Genomic DNA, 14,438 nt, shown 5'->3' with positions numbered 1-14,438 from the left:
AATATTTTATTATTTTTATTTTATGTGTATGAGTGTTTTGCCTGCTTGTATGTAAGTGCACCACACACGTGCAATGCCTGCAGAGGGAGAAGACTGTGTCAGATCTCCTGGAACTGGAGTTATAGCTGTCAGCCACCATGTGTGTGTGCTGGGAATCAAACCTGGGCCTCTGGAAGAACAGCAAGTGCTCTTAACCACAGAACCATCTCTGTAGGCCCTCTTTTTCAATTTTTATTACATGGGTTACCTAAGACAATTTCATGCAAATATGTAATGTACTTTGACTATATTTTCCCCATTCCTGCTGCCCATTTTTCTCACCTCTGCCTACTCTGAGACAGTCTTATTTTCATGTCATAAGTACATATATGAGCTTGTGCACCTATATAAAATCTAAGACCCACAAAAGAGAAAACGCAATATTTAGTTTCCAAAGACTGACTTAATTTGCTTAATATGATTGTCTCCAGTTGAATCCATTTTGTAAACGATATAACTTCAATCTCCTTTATATACAAACCTCATTTTATCTATCCATTGCTCTGTTGACAGGCACCTTGGTTGGCTCCATAGCTTATCTATTGTGATCTGTGCTGCAGTGAACACTGGTGTGCAAGTATCTCTGTGATATGTTGACTTGGAATCTTTGGGGCAAATACCCAAGAGTGATGTAACTGGATGAGTTTATTTTTTTGAGGAAACTCCATGCTGATTTCCGTAGTGATTGGACTAATTTATATTCCTACCTGAAGTGTTTAGGGGTTCCTTTTTCCCTACATCTTCTCCAGTATTTGTTATTGTTTTCTTAATGATTGCCATTTTGACTGGGGTGAGATAAACTCTCAGTGTAGTTTTAATTCGCATTTCTCTGATGATTGGTGATGCTGAACATTTTTTCATGTTTATTGGGTAATTTATTGAAAACCCTCTGCTCATTTCGTTAGTCCATTTATTGATTGGGTTGTCTGATTTATTATTTAGTTTTTTGAGTTCTTTGAATATTCTGGGTATTAACCCTTTGTCAGATGTACAGCTTTCGCTCCCATTCTGTGGGCAGGCTCTTCCTCCAGTTGTTTCTTTTGCTATGCAGGAGCTTTTTAATTTCATGACATTTCTTTTGTCAGTGGTTAACATTATTTGATGAGTGCTTGGAAAGTCCTTGTCGGGCCAGTGAGATGGTTCAGTGGGGAAAGGTGTGTGCTGCTGAACCTGAGGACCTGAGTCCTACTCCCTAGGACCCATATGGTAGAAAGAGAGAACCGACTCCTGCAGGTTGTCCTCTGACCTCCACACATGTCTCACCTACGTTAAAAAAAAATGTAATCTAAATATCAGAAGATTCTTGCCAATGCTGGTATCTTTGGTTTTGTTTTTAATTTTTTGTGACTATCATCCATGAGTATTGTCTTTTCCAACCCTCCCAGTCCCCCTCCAACACCTCCCATAATCCCCCCACTCCCTCTCAATTTCTTGTCTTTTCTTCGATTATTGATATATATACATACACATTTCTATAAATACATACACACACACATATGAAGCACTGAGTCCATTTTGTGTGCACCTATGTTTAGGGCTTCCCACTTGGGATTAGATAACCTTTCAGGGAGCAAGTCCCTGGAGAAAGCTGATTCTCCCTCAGCATCCATTGGTTGCCTGTAGCTCTTCATCTTGAGGTGGGACCCAATGACATTCCCCCCATTCACTTTGGCATGCCAGCTGACTTTGTCATTATGCCAACCTTGTTAGATTACCACGCTGTGGAGATTTCACTGGAGCAACCTATATGGCACTGAATCCATGTGTGCCTATGTTTAAGGGTGCCCACTTGGAATTAGATAAGCTACACTGATATTGTGAAGTGTTTTCTCTTATTTTTCCTCTAACACTTTTGGAGTTTTGGGTCTTACATTAAGATCCTTAAATCATTTGGAGTTGATTTTCATACAGGATGAGCTACAGGAATCTAGTTTCATTCTTCCACATGCAGAAATCCAGTTTTACCAGTACCATTTGTTGAAGAGGCTATTTTTTTTCTCCACTGTATATTTTCAGCATCTTTGCAAAACATCAGGTAGTTATATTTGTGTGGGTTTATATCTGGGTCCTCTGTTCTATCCTAGAGGTCTATGTAGGGATGTATGCATATATGCTGCTTATGTTATTGTCTGTTGCATGACTTGACTTCAGGCATGCAGATACCTACAGAATTTTTCTCTTTGCCCATGATTGCTCTGGCTATCTGGGATGTTTTGTGCTTCCATGTGAATTCTAAGATTGCTTTTATCTTTCTGTGAAGAATGACAATGGATTTTTTTGTGTGGAAAATGCATTGAATCTATAGATTGCTTTTTTAGAGAAAATTTTATTTTTCTTTCTGGTGGGAGACTTGCAGAGGCCAGAAGAGGGTGTCAGATTCCCCCGGAACTCCATGGAATTACAGAAGTTGTGAGCCACCTGACATGGGTGCTGGGAACTTGAACTTGGTTGCTTTGGAAGAGCAGTACATGCTCCTAAGCACAGAACCATCTGTCACCCCGTAGATTTCTTTTTCACAGTGTTTTTCTCATTGAGCATGGAGATTATTCTGTCTTCTAGTGTCTTCAATGCCTTTTTTCAATGTTTTAAAGGTTTCATTGTAGAGGTCTTTCACTGCTTTGGTTAGGTTTTTTCCAAGGCATTCTATTTTTCTGAGGCAATTTTAAGTGGGATTGTTTTTCTGATTTCTTTCTTAGTCAGTTTGTTGTCGGTATAATAGGAAGACTGTTTTTTATGGTTTTTTTTTTTTTATTCTGCCACTTTGCTGCAAGTGTTGATTAGCTCTAAAAGTTTTCTGGTGGCATCTTTAGAGTCTCTTACGTATAGAATAATTTCATCTGCAGATAAGGCTGCTCTGACTTCTTCCTGTCCCATTCGTATCCCTTTTACCTCTCTTAGTGCTCCAGCTAAGATAGCAAACACTCCGTTTAAGAGTGCAGAAAGTGACTTCTCTCTGTTTTCCCTGTTTCTCATAATGTTGGCTATAGCTTGTCATTATAATCTTTATTATATGGAGGTATGTTCCTTCTATTCCTAACCTCTTCAGGCTTTTTTCTTTTCAAATCACAAATGGATGCTGGATTCTCTTAAAAGCATTTTCTTTATCATTGAGATGATCATGTTATTTCTGTCTTTAAGTACATTTAAGGGATGTGTTACATTTATTGATTTGAGCATGTTGAACTATATCCTCTTTGAAATGAAGCCAACTGGATCATGATGATCATTTTCGTGTGTTCTTGAATTCTGCTTACAAGTATTTTATTGAAATTTTTGTATCAATATTCATCAAGAAGATTGTCCTATAATTTTCTTTTCTCTTTATCTTCTGGTAGAGTTCAGCAGTGATTCCACCTGGCCTGGATGACATTTAGTTGGGAGGTTGTTTTTTTTTTAATTACAGTTTCTATTTTGTTGCTTTTATAGATCTGTTTAAGTTGTATATCTCATCTTGGTTTAAGTTTGGTGGGTCCTATGCATCTAGAAATTCATCCACTTCTTTGAGATTTTCCATTTTAGTGAAGTATAAGTTTCTAAAGCATGTTCCACTAATTTTCTGAATTTCATTAGCATCTACTGTAATGCTTTTCTTTTCATTTCTAATTTTATTAATTTGGGTCTTCTCTTCCTTTTAGTTAGTTTAGCTAAGCATCTGTTGATCGGTTTATCTTGTCAAAGAACCAGCTCTTTTCCCCTTGATTCTTGATATTGTCGTTGTTTTCATTTCCATGTCAGTACTTTCTGTCCTGATCTTGATGCTTTCTCCTGATTTTGAGTTTTGTTTGTTCTTGTTTTTCCAAGGCCCCAAGGGGCATCATTAAGTTATTTATTTCAGACCTCTTTGATTTTTTTTTTTTTAACATGGGAACCTGTAGCAATACGTTTTCTCTTAGTGCTGCTTTTATTGTATGCCGTGGGTTTGGGCATATTGTGTTTTCATTTTCATTAAATTCTACAAATTTAATGAAAATTAAATGTTGAGGTGGGAAAGTGGCCGAGAGTGGGAAGTTGGGATTTTGTTTTGGGGTCCACCGAGCTTAAAGATTATTAAAGCTATGGAAGGTTAAAGTTAAGAAGTAAAAAGAGAGCCTTCGCTACAGATTTGCCCTGGCCTCAGCTTTAAAGTGTCATACTTTGGCCTTCACAGCCAGGGCCCATTCCTAGGGTGGATCTGGCCCTTTGTCCTACCATCTGTGCAGCAGGTTTCCCTGGCCACATAACTTCATTTTGAGAACATTTCAGGATGAGTGGCATGCACTATGACTATTGAACTCTAAGTATTTCTGAATATGTTTTCTAATGATTGAGATATTGCCTTGATAACCACCATAACCAGGTTCATAATCTACACTGATAATACCTTTATCTAATCTACTATCCATAACCAAACTGTCATTTGACCTCACAATCCTTTCTAGCATTCTTGTTCTCTAGGACAGATCCAGTTCTTTCATCTAGAACATTTCCTGTTTTTATGACACTGACTTTATGCTAATAGGAATTCCCCATTCGGAGTTTTTCTGAGGTTTTCATGTTCTTACACTGAAGTGATGCATGCCTGGTTTTCTGATCCATTGTCTTACCTCCTTTTCCTGAGCGCCTGATCTTTGCTTTCTCTATCCTTCTACCCTTGTTTTTATCAGTTTATTTCTAAATTGAGGTATAATTTACACTCAATAAAAGGCACAGTTGGTGATCTCTGACAATTGCATGCACCTATGTGGTCACACCCTATCATGAAAATCATTTCCTACACTGAAGCAAATTGTTGTGGTCATTGTCCACTGAGGCAGAGCTAATATTCCGCAAGTTACGGCCCTCTCCTGATGCTCAAGGTAAAAGAATCCTGTGATAACAGTGAGGTGCCACCCACTGAGAAGCAAATCTTCTCGGGGCAGTAGTGTGCCTGCACAAAGTCAGTGGCATGCATGATTCATATTGGGATCACAAAGCATGTCATCACCTACAGCCATTACTTAAAAATATGCATCTAAACAATAACGATGGCTAGATCAAGGTCAGAAAGATCTAAAATAGTGAAGACTTTGTCTTATACTAATCTTTAATTCATTATCAATAAGAGCAATGGAAAACTGAGGTCAGGCTAATAGACTATAGATGCTAGATGAGCAAGGGTGTTTTCTTCCAGAAAACAGCACAAGTTCTCACCAGCTGCCTGTGCAGTTCCTTGAGCTCCATGGCCTTGGCCAGGAGATGTGGTCCTAGAGTCCCAGCCACTGGCTGCAGGAAAGCCCTGAGTCAGAAGTTTCCATAACTCTAGTATGGACTAATTAGGATTGATGAAGGTTACATGTGAGATGCTGATTAGACTGATTTGGTAGGTAACAGGAAAGTGGCTCTGGGAAATATACACACTTGGATTTTCTAAACTTGCATGTCATTTGACCAAGGAGGCTAAGGAAGGTTACAGGATGCTAGATCAGTGATCAGCTAATGCTGAACCACTGATGTCCCACCAACTGTTCCTGAACCTTCAGGGGTTAGACTGGGGGCAGGGGGTATGTTTGTAGAAGGATTGATAGTCAACAGTATTTTCTTCTGAAGTGTTATATTTAATTTCTCTGTTTGTTTTATTCTAAATAGGGTATAAATATAAATCAGCTTTGATCATTTCTTATCACAAATGCCTCCCCATTGAGACCACTCTTTGCTGCCTTCTAGAAATCAAAGACATGTTACCTTAGACTGTGATGGGTATAGATTATAGATCTCAGTCAGGGGCTTTACACACTAAAAGTTACTCCCAAATCTACATCATCTATAGCACTAAGACAACAGAGACATTCTAAAATGTGGTGCCACGCCCCCTGGCAGATAAGCTGTCTATACCCTCCTTGGGTTGTATTTGGGCATGAGCAAGCTGGTGGGTCCCTCAGATCACATGCCCAGGATGTCACCAACTGGGAAGCTCTTAGATAGCTCTTGTTTCTAAAGACTTTGTCAGTTTCCCCAAGACCAGGCAGATGCTTTAATGGGAAGAGCCCTGTATTATAAGCAGGCCAGGATATGCATTCCCTTTATTGCTATCTACTGTACAACCATGTTCAAGGGACTGGACTTCATTGGGCCTTTGTTTACTCATCATCTGTAAAAGGGGAGGGGGACAAAGATAGGTAGACTGTCCACTTCCTTTGACCTTTGTGACCTTAAAGGAGAATGTTGGCAAGGAAATGTATGCACTGAACATGCACTTTGCTCTAGGGAAATAGTATCATTTCTATATTTATTACTGTGTCCCAATAGGAGTTCAGATTCTGAAACTGCATATCTGTCAACCTCAGGCAGTGTGGCCTGGAGCCAAACCTGTGGGAGATCACTGATACCCATCTGGGGCCAAGAATGTTCAAGATTGGTATCAAGTCCAGGAGCCAAGATACTGTGATGCGACTCAAATGCATATAACCTTTACAAAGGTCTATTATGTTATATGCATGGCTGTATGCCTAGCCTCTCACAAACCTCCTCCTTCCATTTCTGGGCTGCCAGTGCCCCAGCCCTCACTTCCTTTTGGCATCCCAGAGCCTACTTGAAAAGCTTGCCCAGAGTACACAGTTCTGGGATGTCTCTGGATTTTTCTGTCTCTTGTCATGTGCCCAGAGTCCCTGACTTTTCACATAGTCCTTCTTCTTTAAAATTACTTATTTTTATTTTATGTGTATGAGTACATTGAATGCATGTATGTATGTATGTATGTATGTAAGTAAACCTGTGTCATGTATTGCTTGTGGAGGAGTTCAGAAGAGGGTGTCAAATTCCCCTGGAACTGGAGTTATGGATGGTTATTAGTTTCCATGTGGGTGCTGGGAATCAACCTGGGTCCTCTGCAAGTGCTCTTAACCACTGACCCAACTTTTCAGCTCCCATATACACCGTCTTTAGGAGTTGAATGGAGCTATGTGCATCCCTTCAGAGTTCTACCATCAATAATTCTTGCCCTGTACTAGAAACATCTTGGAAAATCTGCTGCTCCTCCCCAAGGTCAGCCTGCCTGAAGAAAAGTGATGTGTATGGGTGCATGTGGTGTGCATATGAGTACATATGTGTATGGTGTGCATGTGTGTACATGGCGTTTGCATGTATGTATCTGGTGTGAATATGTATATGTGTGCATGTGTGTGCACATGGCATGCATGTATATGGTATACATGTATGTGCATATGGTGTGCATGTATGTGCATATGTAGCTGCACGTCTTTATGATAGCAACCCAGCCATGTTGTGAAACAGACAAAGGGATGCACTCAGGACCCCAGAAGCACAGATCATATCCTTTCCAGCTAGGTACCTCTGAGAACTCGGGGCAAGCCAGACAAAGGGTCTCTCCCCATTATGTCAGCATACAGATAGATGTTGGTTCAAATGGTTTTGAGTTTTGAAATGGATTCCATGCCCACATTGCCTACATTCCTCAGCTGGCCTGATGTTGCCTACCATTCAGCACAGCTTACCTCCTGGCGTGTTCAGAAGTAGGGCCTGTCCCCTCAACCCAAGCTACACTGTCCAGATTCTCCATCCAGATTATCTTCCTTATAGTGGCCCCAGGCCTTCTGACATCACTCCCTCAATGTCCTTCCTCTTACTCTCAAAACCCTCTGTATTTCCTCCTCCTCTCCAACTCAGAAGAAAGCCTTTCCTTTCTCTACTCCATCTCTCCCCCAAATGTCAATCTCCCACTACACCCTCCTCTACCTGGCTTCATAGACCCCAGTGTCTACAGACTCTGCTCCTGAATGTCATGGAGTTGCACAGCTGAGCCAATGACCTGGATCACCGTGAACAGCTGGGGGAACACAAACATGTCACCGGACCCATGCCTCAGTTTCCCCATCTATAAAACAAGACAGTAAGAATTAACCTGTGACTGTTTCACAGAGTTGAATGTGCTTTAGCGTGGTGCACATGGTGCTGGCTCACTGTTAACCATAGCAGCCCTTCGTCCATACATTCCTTTCTCAGCCTTCTGACCCACTGTGAGTCTCGTCTGCAGCTCCCTGGCCATTTGCATCTAATGCCGTGACTTCAACCACCACTGCTATGCCTAGCACTCCTAGCACTCCTTTCTGGCCCCTCCAGCCTGGAACTACCATCTGCTCTCACAGGCGCCTTCCACAACATAAATCAGCTAAATTTGCCCCACTTGTACTCGAGCTCTGCTGGCCAGCCTCCAAAGCAGAGGCCCTGACAGTAAACACCCTCTGATATTGCACACCCAGGATGGGTCTCACCCTTCACTCACCACTGCACTCCCTGTGGGGGCATGTGCTCTATCATCCAACTTTGAAACCCTGGGTCAATTTTGATACCCTTCTCTCCTGCCTGCTGTCATGCTTGGTGTTTTGGTTGTGCACCATCAATGCATTTGCTCCGCTGCTCCTCTCTGTTCCCAAGTCCATGGCCCTGGGCTGGGGCAGCAACCCACCTCAACCTACACACTCTACCACTATTACCATCCACCCCTTCCAAAGACCAGATCTCTTTCTATGACACATCTTTAATGGGCTTATTCTGGGGTTCAAGCTGCTTCCCTGTGGAACAGAATCTCAGTCCATCCTCAGCTAAGAAATCCAAGTTCTTCCAAATGTACTCCCTATGGCCCCATATCCTGTCCACCCAGCTCCCTAACACTACCACCACACACCTCCTGTCAGTCATTACCCTACATTGCTCTCTCAGTGTAAAACCTCCTCTACTCTAGACCTCACCTTTAAATCCTACTCAACACCCAACACAGACCTCATCACAGCTGCTGCCTCTCAGGTGCTTTCCAGAGCCACACAGCTAGAGTCCACAGTTCCAGAGTCTTCCAAGAGCACCCCCCCTCTCTCACACACACACACATATCTGGCTTCCCCAGGACTGCAGGCTCCTAGAGGCAGGAGGCTGTGCATCCCACACCTCTGCTTCATCCACCCTGTGTAGCTCAGAGGAGGAGCTCAAGAAGTGCTTCTAAAGGAAGGATTGATTCTCAGAGTGAACTTGAACAGGCAGGACACATCACATCCCCCTCACCCCCAGCTGGGCCTGGAGTCAACTGGAATGGTCAGCACACAGTTGGCACTGAGTTTCCATGTCCTCCCTGAGCCTGGAGATGACTGGGATGGTCAGCACAGTCAGTGCCGAGTCCCCAAGTCCTCCCTGGGCCTTGGGAGCAGCACTTTAGGTTTTTAATAGATAGATGCACAGACTCCCAGATGGGGAGGAGTGAGTGTCACTGGCCATCAGCTTTTAGGATGGAACTTGGCTTGACAGCAGAGAGACTGCTGGCCTCAAGACCCTGCCCTGATTTCCAGCTCAGTCCCTACAGGGCACCCAATTAGGCTCATGCCAATAATAATGTGCACTGTGAGGGGCACATCTATCAGAACCCGGGACATTCCTCCCTGCTTACCAATAGGCAGGAGGAGCCCCAGGAGAATAGCTCTGGTAAGCTGGAAGAGCTTGTAGGACGAATGAACACTGTGCAGTGTGCAGTGTCACTGGGCATTCAGTGGAAGGAAATTCCCTTTCAACTTCAGCAACTGATGATGTAACATAACAAAGTCCTTCTGCATAACAGTTTCACAATATGTACCAAGAATCTTAAAAACGGCCATACCCTTTGGCCCACTCATGAATCGAAGAGCCCATGCTTTGGGGGAAATAACTCCGATGAAGGCAATTCTTTATTAACAAGTTGGCTGATCACTGTTGGGGGAGAGGACAAAGGCAAACAGCCTAAATGGCCACCAGCGGGAAGATTTTTAAATAGTACATTTACTGACAGTACAAGTGACAGTTATTTCCCAATTTCAATATGCCAGACACCGTGCCGAGAGTTCCACAGACTAGGGGACAACCATTCCACCGTAGCTGTAAGGTGTCTGCTGTTGCTATATACAGCGGAGGCCTGGTGGTACAAGAGAATTGTCCTACCCCCCATCCCTCTCTTCCTCTCTCTCCTCTCCTCTTTCTCTTTCTTTCTCTCTTTGTGTTTGAAGAAGTATTGCACATCCATTTTAAATATTACACATCTATTTTAAATGAACTTATGTGCTATTTGAATGATCGAGAAAATGTCTCTGCTATGCTGTGGTGTGCCAGAGGATATAAAATTATATACAGAGCATAAGTGCATTCTCTTAAAATCTTTAGCCTAAGTATGCAGAACAGCAAAGTCTAGGGCCTTAATAGTCAATAGTATGCGCACTTCCAGGTCATATTTGAGTTGAGAGGCACTTTCAGTGTTCAGTAGGTGGTCAGCTTTCAGACATGGGGCAGCACCAATACATGATCAGGAGGAAATCACTGGCTCTCTGTCTGCTACCCCAATAAGATGAGCTGAGTCACCCCACTGTGGCCTCCAGTCCACCTGTCCCAAAGCACAGAAGTTGGAGTCCTCTGGTAGTTGGCTTCACTGAGTTGGGGCTACTGTGAGTGTCATGTGATCATTACCCTGGAAGGGAACTGGCAATTTTGGAGTAAAATCACAAGCCAAGGACACTTCACAAGCTGTGTGTCTATACTGTCTGGAAATGTTCTTGTCAACAAAGTCATCACTCAGAAAGAGCCTGACCTAGAGAACAGTGTGCAGGCTTGCAGCCAACCCTAGCTCCGTCTGCCCAGTTCACACAGGTTAGACTCCATGGGGTCAGTTTGTATTCGCTTTTATTTAGTAATTTTCAACTGCGATATCTTACAGACTAATCCATTTTTCTATCTTTTCTTAAAAACCAGAGGCTCCATGCACACCAGGCCACCGTGGTAGCCACCACACAGAGCAGCATGTGGAGCATCACGGCCACCCTCTTGAAGAATGCTGACCCAGTTCCCCACTGCTCCCACAGCCCCCCAGATCTGTGTGCTGACACATTTTGCCAGAGTCGCAGCTTTTACAACAGCAAAGGAAGGTACATGCTGAAATGCATCACGTGCTTATGCTTCAATCAAGAGGAAAATTGAAACGGGGAAGGAGGCTGAGTCTCAACAAAATGGAGAGGATGCGTTTCTGGGACCTCTGCTCACTGGTGTCACTTCTTGGTCCCAATTAATCTGAGCTTTCTCTTTCTGACCTAGACAGTTCCTAAGAAGTGTGTTAATGAAAACCAAATCCTTCCTCGTTTTCAGAGATATTCCTATCCCGTGACCCTCTGTCTGCCTCCACACCCCTTCCCCAGTAGTTAACTCTGACACCTGTAGGTGCCAGAGGCCTTGCCCTAAGCAGCCGTAATAGGACATGAGGAAGAGAATAGGCTGCCCACAGGGACAGCCTGACCTATGTAACTCAGACCTCACACTGGGAGCCCAGGGGCTGGGCCTATTTCTTGAGCAATATCACCTTGGACACGTGCCCCCAGCCCAGTTCTCCCCTCAAGTCTAAAGCTGTTTTTGTCCATGAAGATTCTGTTCAAAGGCTCAGGTGGCCAAGGGTGCCAAAGTTACTATAGCCTCAGCTTTTACAGGCCAGAAGTGAACCCATAGGTTCAGTGTCAGACCTCTTGGGTCAGGATGTCTTCTGGCTAGGGCAGAGACCCCACACTGTGGGACTCTTTGCCCCAGTTTCCCCTTTGGAAGTGCTCAGGAATCAGGGTGCTCTGAAGATTGAGCACAACCAAGATGCCTGGCACTGAATCTGGGGCAAGCTTAGGGATGAGTGCTCTGTGGCTCCCATGGCTGTGACCTATCTGACTGGACTTGTAGGATACCTCCAATCTGACCTTAACCCCCCTACACTCGCTCAAGTAAACTGTCTTTCTGTGAGCTAGGACCTGAACTCAAGTTCTGAGGACTGGAGCTTTGCCAGCCCCCCCCCCCAAACCGTTACAGAGGCCTCTTTAGTCTCCCAGAGTACCTCTCCTGCACATTGGGAAGGACAGACATGAACACAGTGCTTTTCTGTCACTGCCTTGAGGGGTTTATTTAAGACAACTGGTTTCTTCCTGGCACCACAGATGAACTGGCCACCTAGGCCAGAGCCAGGTACTCACACAGGAGTGAGATCAGGGAAGCCCAGCTCTCCTGAGATGTTCTTCACACACACAGACACACAAACACACAGACACACACACACACACACACACACACATACACACACTTGGGGTAGGGGCTTAAGATCTCTGTACTCCCACTGCTCCAGGACTTACCCAGGAGGGACTGTGCTAGAGGGATCTGAACTTCCTAGATAGTCGGATCCAAATATCCCTGACCCAGAAGGGGCCACAACACAGGCTCTTACGCTCCAGGTGGAACTGGTGTGGTAACCCTCCCCATGAGCTGGTGCATGGTCCTAGCCTTCAAGCCCTCCTCACACCCTGCTCTCACTCTGCTCCCAAGCCCTCCCAGATTCAGCCTGACTGAGAACCTGTCCTCTCCCCCAACCCATCCCATTTCTGTCTAGCTCTTAGCTGGATGCAGCTAGATCAGGGGCAGGAGGAGTCTTGTTTACTGCAATGTCCTCAGTACTGGCCCTGAGCCAGTAAATGACAGGTGCATAACTAGTGTATGATGGCTTAAAGAACAGAGATGACACTCGTATTTACCTTACACTGTCATAGTAGATACAAGATGGAGCATGTACGGCCTTCTCACGGTGCCTGGCATGCATGAGCACTGAACATCAAGGGGTGCTCAGTAACCTCATAACTGGCTTAAAGTTCATTGCCCAGCTTTCAAGTTGTTTTAGGCCCAGCTATTTTCCTAGTTGACTCCCACTTTTTCTCTTCCAGTCTCTAGACACTTCTAGCCAAGCATTGGGACTACTGTGGGTCAGGCCTTATCCTACTGTCATCCTAGCACCCTTTTCAGGGCAGATAGGAGCAGAAGAAGGTAAGGCAGTGTGGCACCAAACCCCATCATGCAGGCTCAAAATTGCTGGGCCTAGTGGCTCAAGTCTATAATCCCAGATGCTTGGGAGGCTAAGGCAGGAGGATCTCAAGTTCAAGGACTATCTGGGTAACTTATTGAGATCCTCTTTCAAAAATAAATAAATAGGGCTGGAGATACCATTTAGTGGTAGCCTAGCTTGCTAACTTCACTTGCCTAGCATGCATTAGGCTCTGGGTTTAATCCTTAGTGCAGGGAAATAAAAAGAAATGAAGAAAATAGGAAAAAAAGAAGAAAGAAAGCTAGTTCAGCAACTTGTTCTAAATGTCCCAAGCCTTCTGAAGGAGAGCATGTCTTTAAAAAAAGATTTATTTTATTTTTAATTATGTGTATATGGAGGTCTATGTACAGTGCCTATGGGGTCCAGAAGAGAGCATCAGAATCCCAGAGCTGGAGTTTCAGACAGTTGTGGGCTACCTTGCAGAGGTATAGAAAACTGAGCTCAGGTCTACTGCAAGAGAAGTATGCAATTCTAATGTCTGAGCCATCTCTCTAGCCTCAGAAGAGCATTTCTTAAGAAACATCTCCCTTGTGTCCCCATTGACCAAAGGGCCCCACCATACACACTTCTCCATGAGTTTCTTCTTGGAACATTTTTTATCATCTGGACCCAGTGAGGAGACTCCCTCTATAATTCAGACTACGGACAGCTTTTTCTGAAGTAGACATGACATCGTGAACAGCCAGCTCAGGGTAGGATGTCTGCTCAGGAAACTTTATTTCTCTACATCTTTGCTTTCATCCCAGGGTTGGAACCAAATGGGCCTGCTCCATGTCTCTCTGTTGGCTCTGTTGTTATCCTGTGTCTTCTGCAAGCTTACAGTGACCTTGTGCATTGAGGAGGGACACACATCCCTCAGGGCAGCTAGGCCTGAGGCCCTCCCTATGTCCAGGGGGAAACATCAGCAACATGCTCAGAGGGCTTGGGTCCTGCATGAGACATCATCTGGACAGGGAGCTGGAGACCTGGGCCAGGAGGCTCCCAAGTAAGCTTTTGGGGACTGGTTGTGACACACATCTGACCCCCAGCCTCTGTGAGCAGAGGAATCGCACGGCAATCATTCAGATGGCTGCCAATAAAAAGGGGCTTACACATAATGTGACAAGAAGAGATGAAGGATCCAGCCCCTCCATTATGTGGAGAGGGAGACTGAGGCTGGGAAAGGCAACATCTCAAGTGGGGAGATGGTGAAAATGTTAAGGTTCAGATAGCCCTGGCCCCTCACCAACAGGATCCCAAGGACTTCTCATGCTCCTGAGAAAAAGGAACCTAGCTGATAAGCACCTTGGTCTTTGAAGTCAAGAGAAGCAGACTTTTCTGCACTGTCTGGCCAACACATCAGGCTTCCCCTTTGATCTCTAAAGAGGACAGGTTTTAACAGTCCTGCTCTCCCACTCCCCCACCCCAACTTTAAAAAAAATACATCTGCCCACCTTCTGCAGGAGGCAGAAGCCTCCCTTTTAAAAGACCCCAGCTCAAGACCCGGGCAGACATTTTCCCTGCCCGGAAGGGAATCTGC

At 44.4% G+C, this 14,438-nt stretch overlaps 1 protein-coding gene across 2 annotated transcripts in view; it reads right to left on the bottom strand.

Moving 5' to 3' along the window:
• Slc25a48 (solute carrier family 25 member 48) overlaps positions 1-14,438 on the bottom strand; it is a 50,258-nt gene that overhangs the window by 20,553 nt on the left and 15,267 nt on the right. The gene's annotated exons all lie outside the window — the stretch shown is intronic.

Source organism: Nannospalax galili, unplaced genomic scaffold (genome assembly GCF_000622305.1).
Source record: "Nannospalax galili isolate Female #2095 unplaced genomic scaffold, S.galili_v1.0 scaffold1830, whole genome shotgun sequence".
NCBI lineage: Eukaryota > Metazoa > Chordata > Mammalia > Rodentia > Spalacidae > Nannospalax > Nannospalax galili.
Note: the sequence above shows the minus strand (reverse complement) of the source record. Positions and strands in the feature narration are given on the sequence as shown.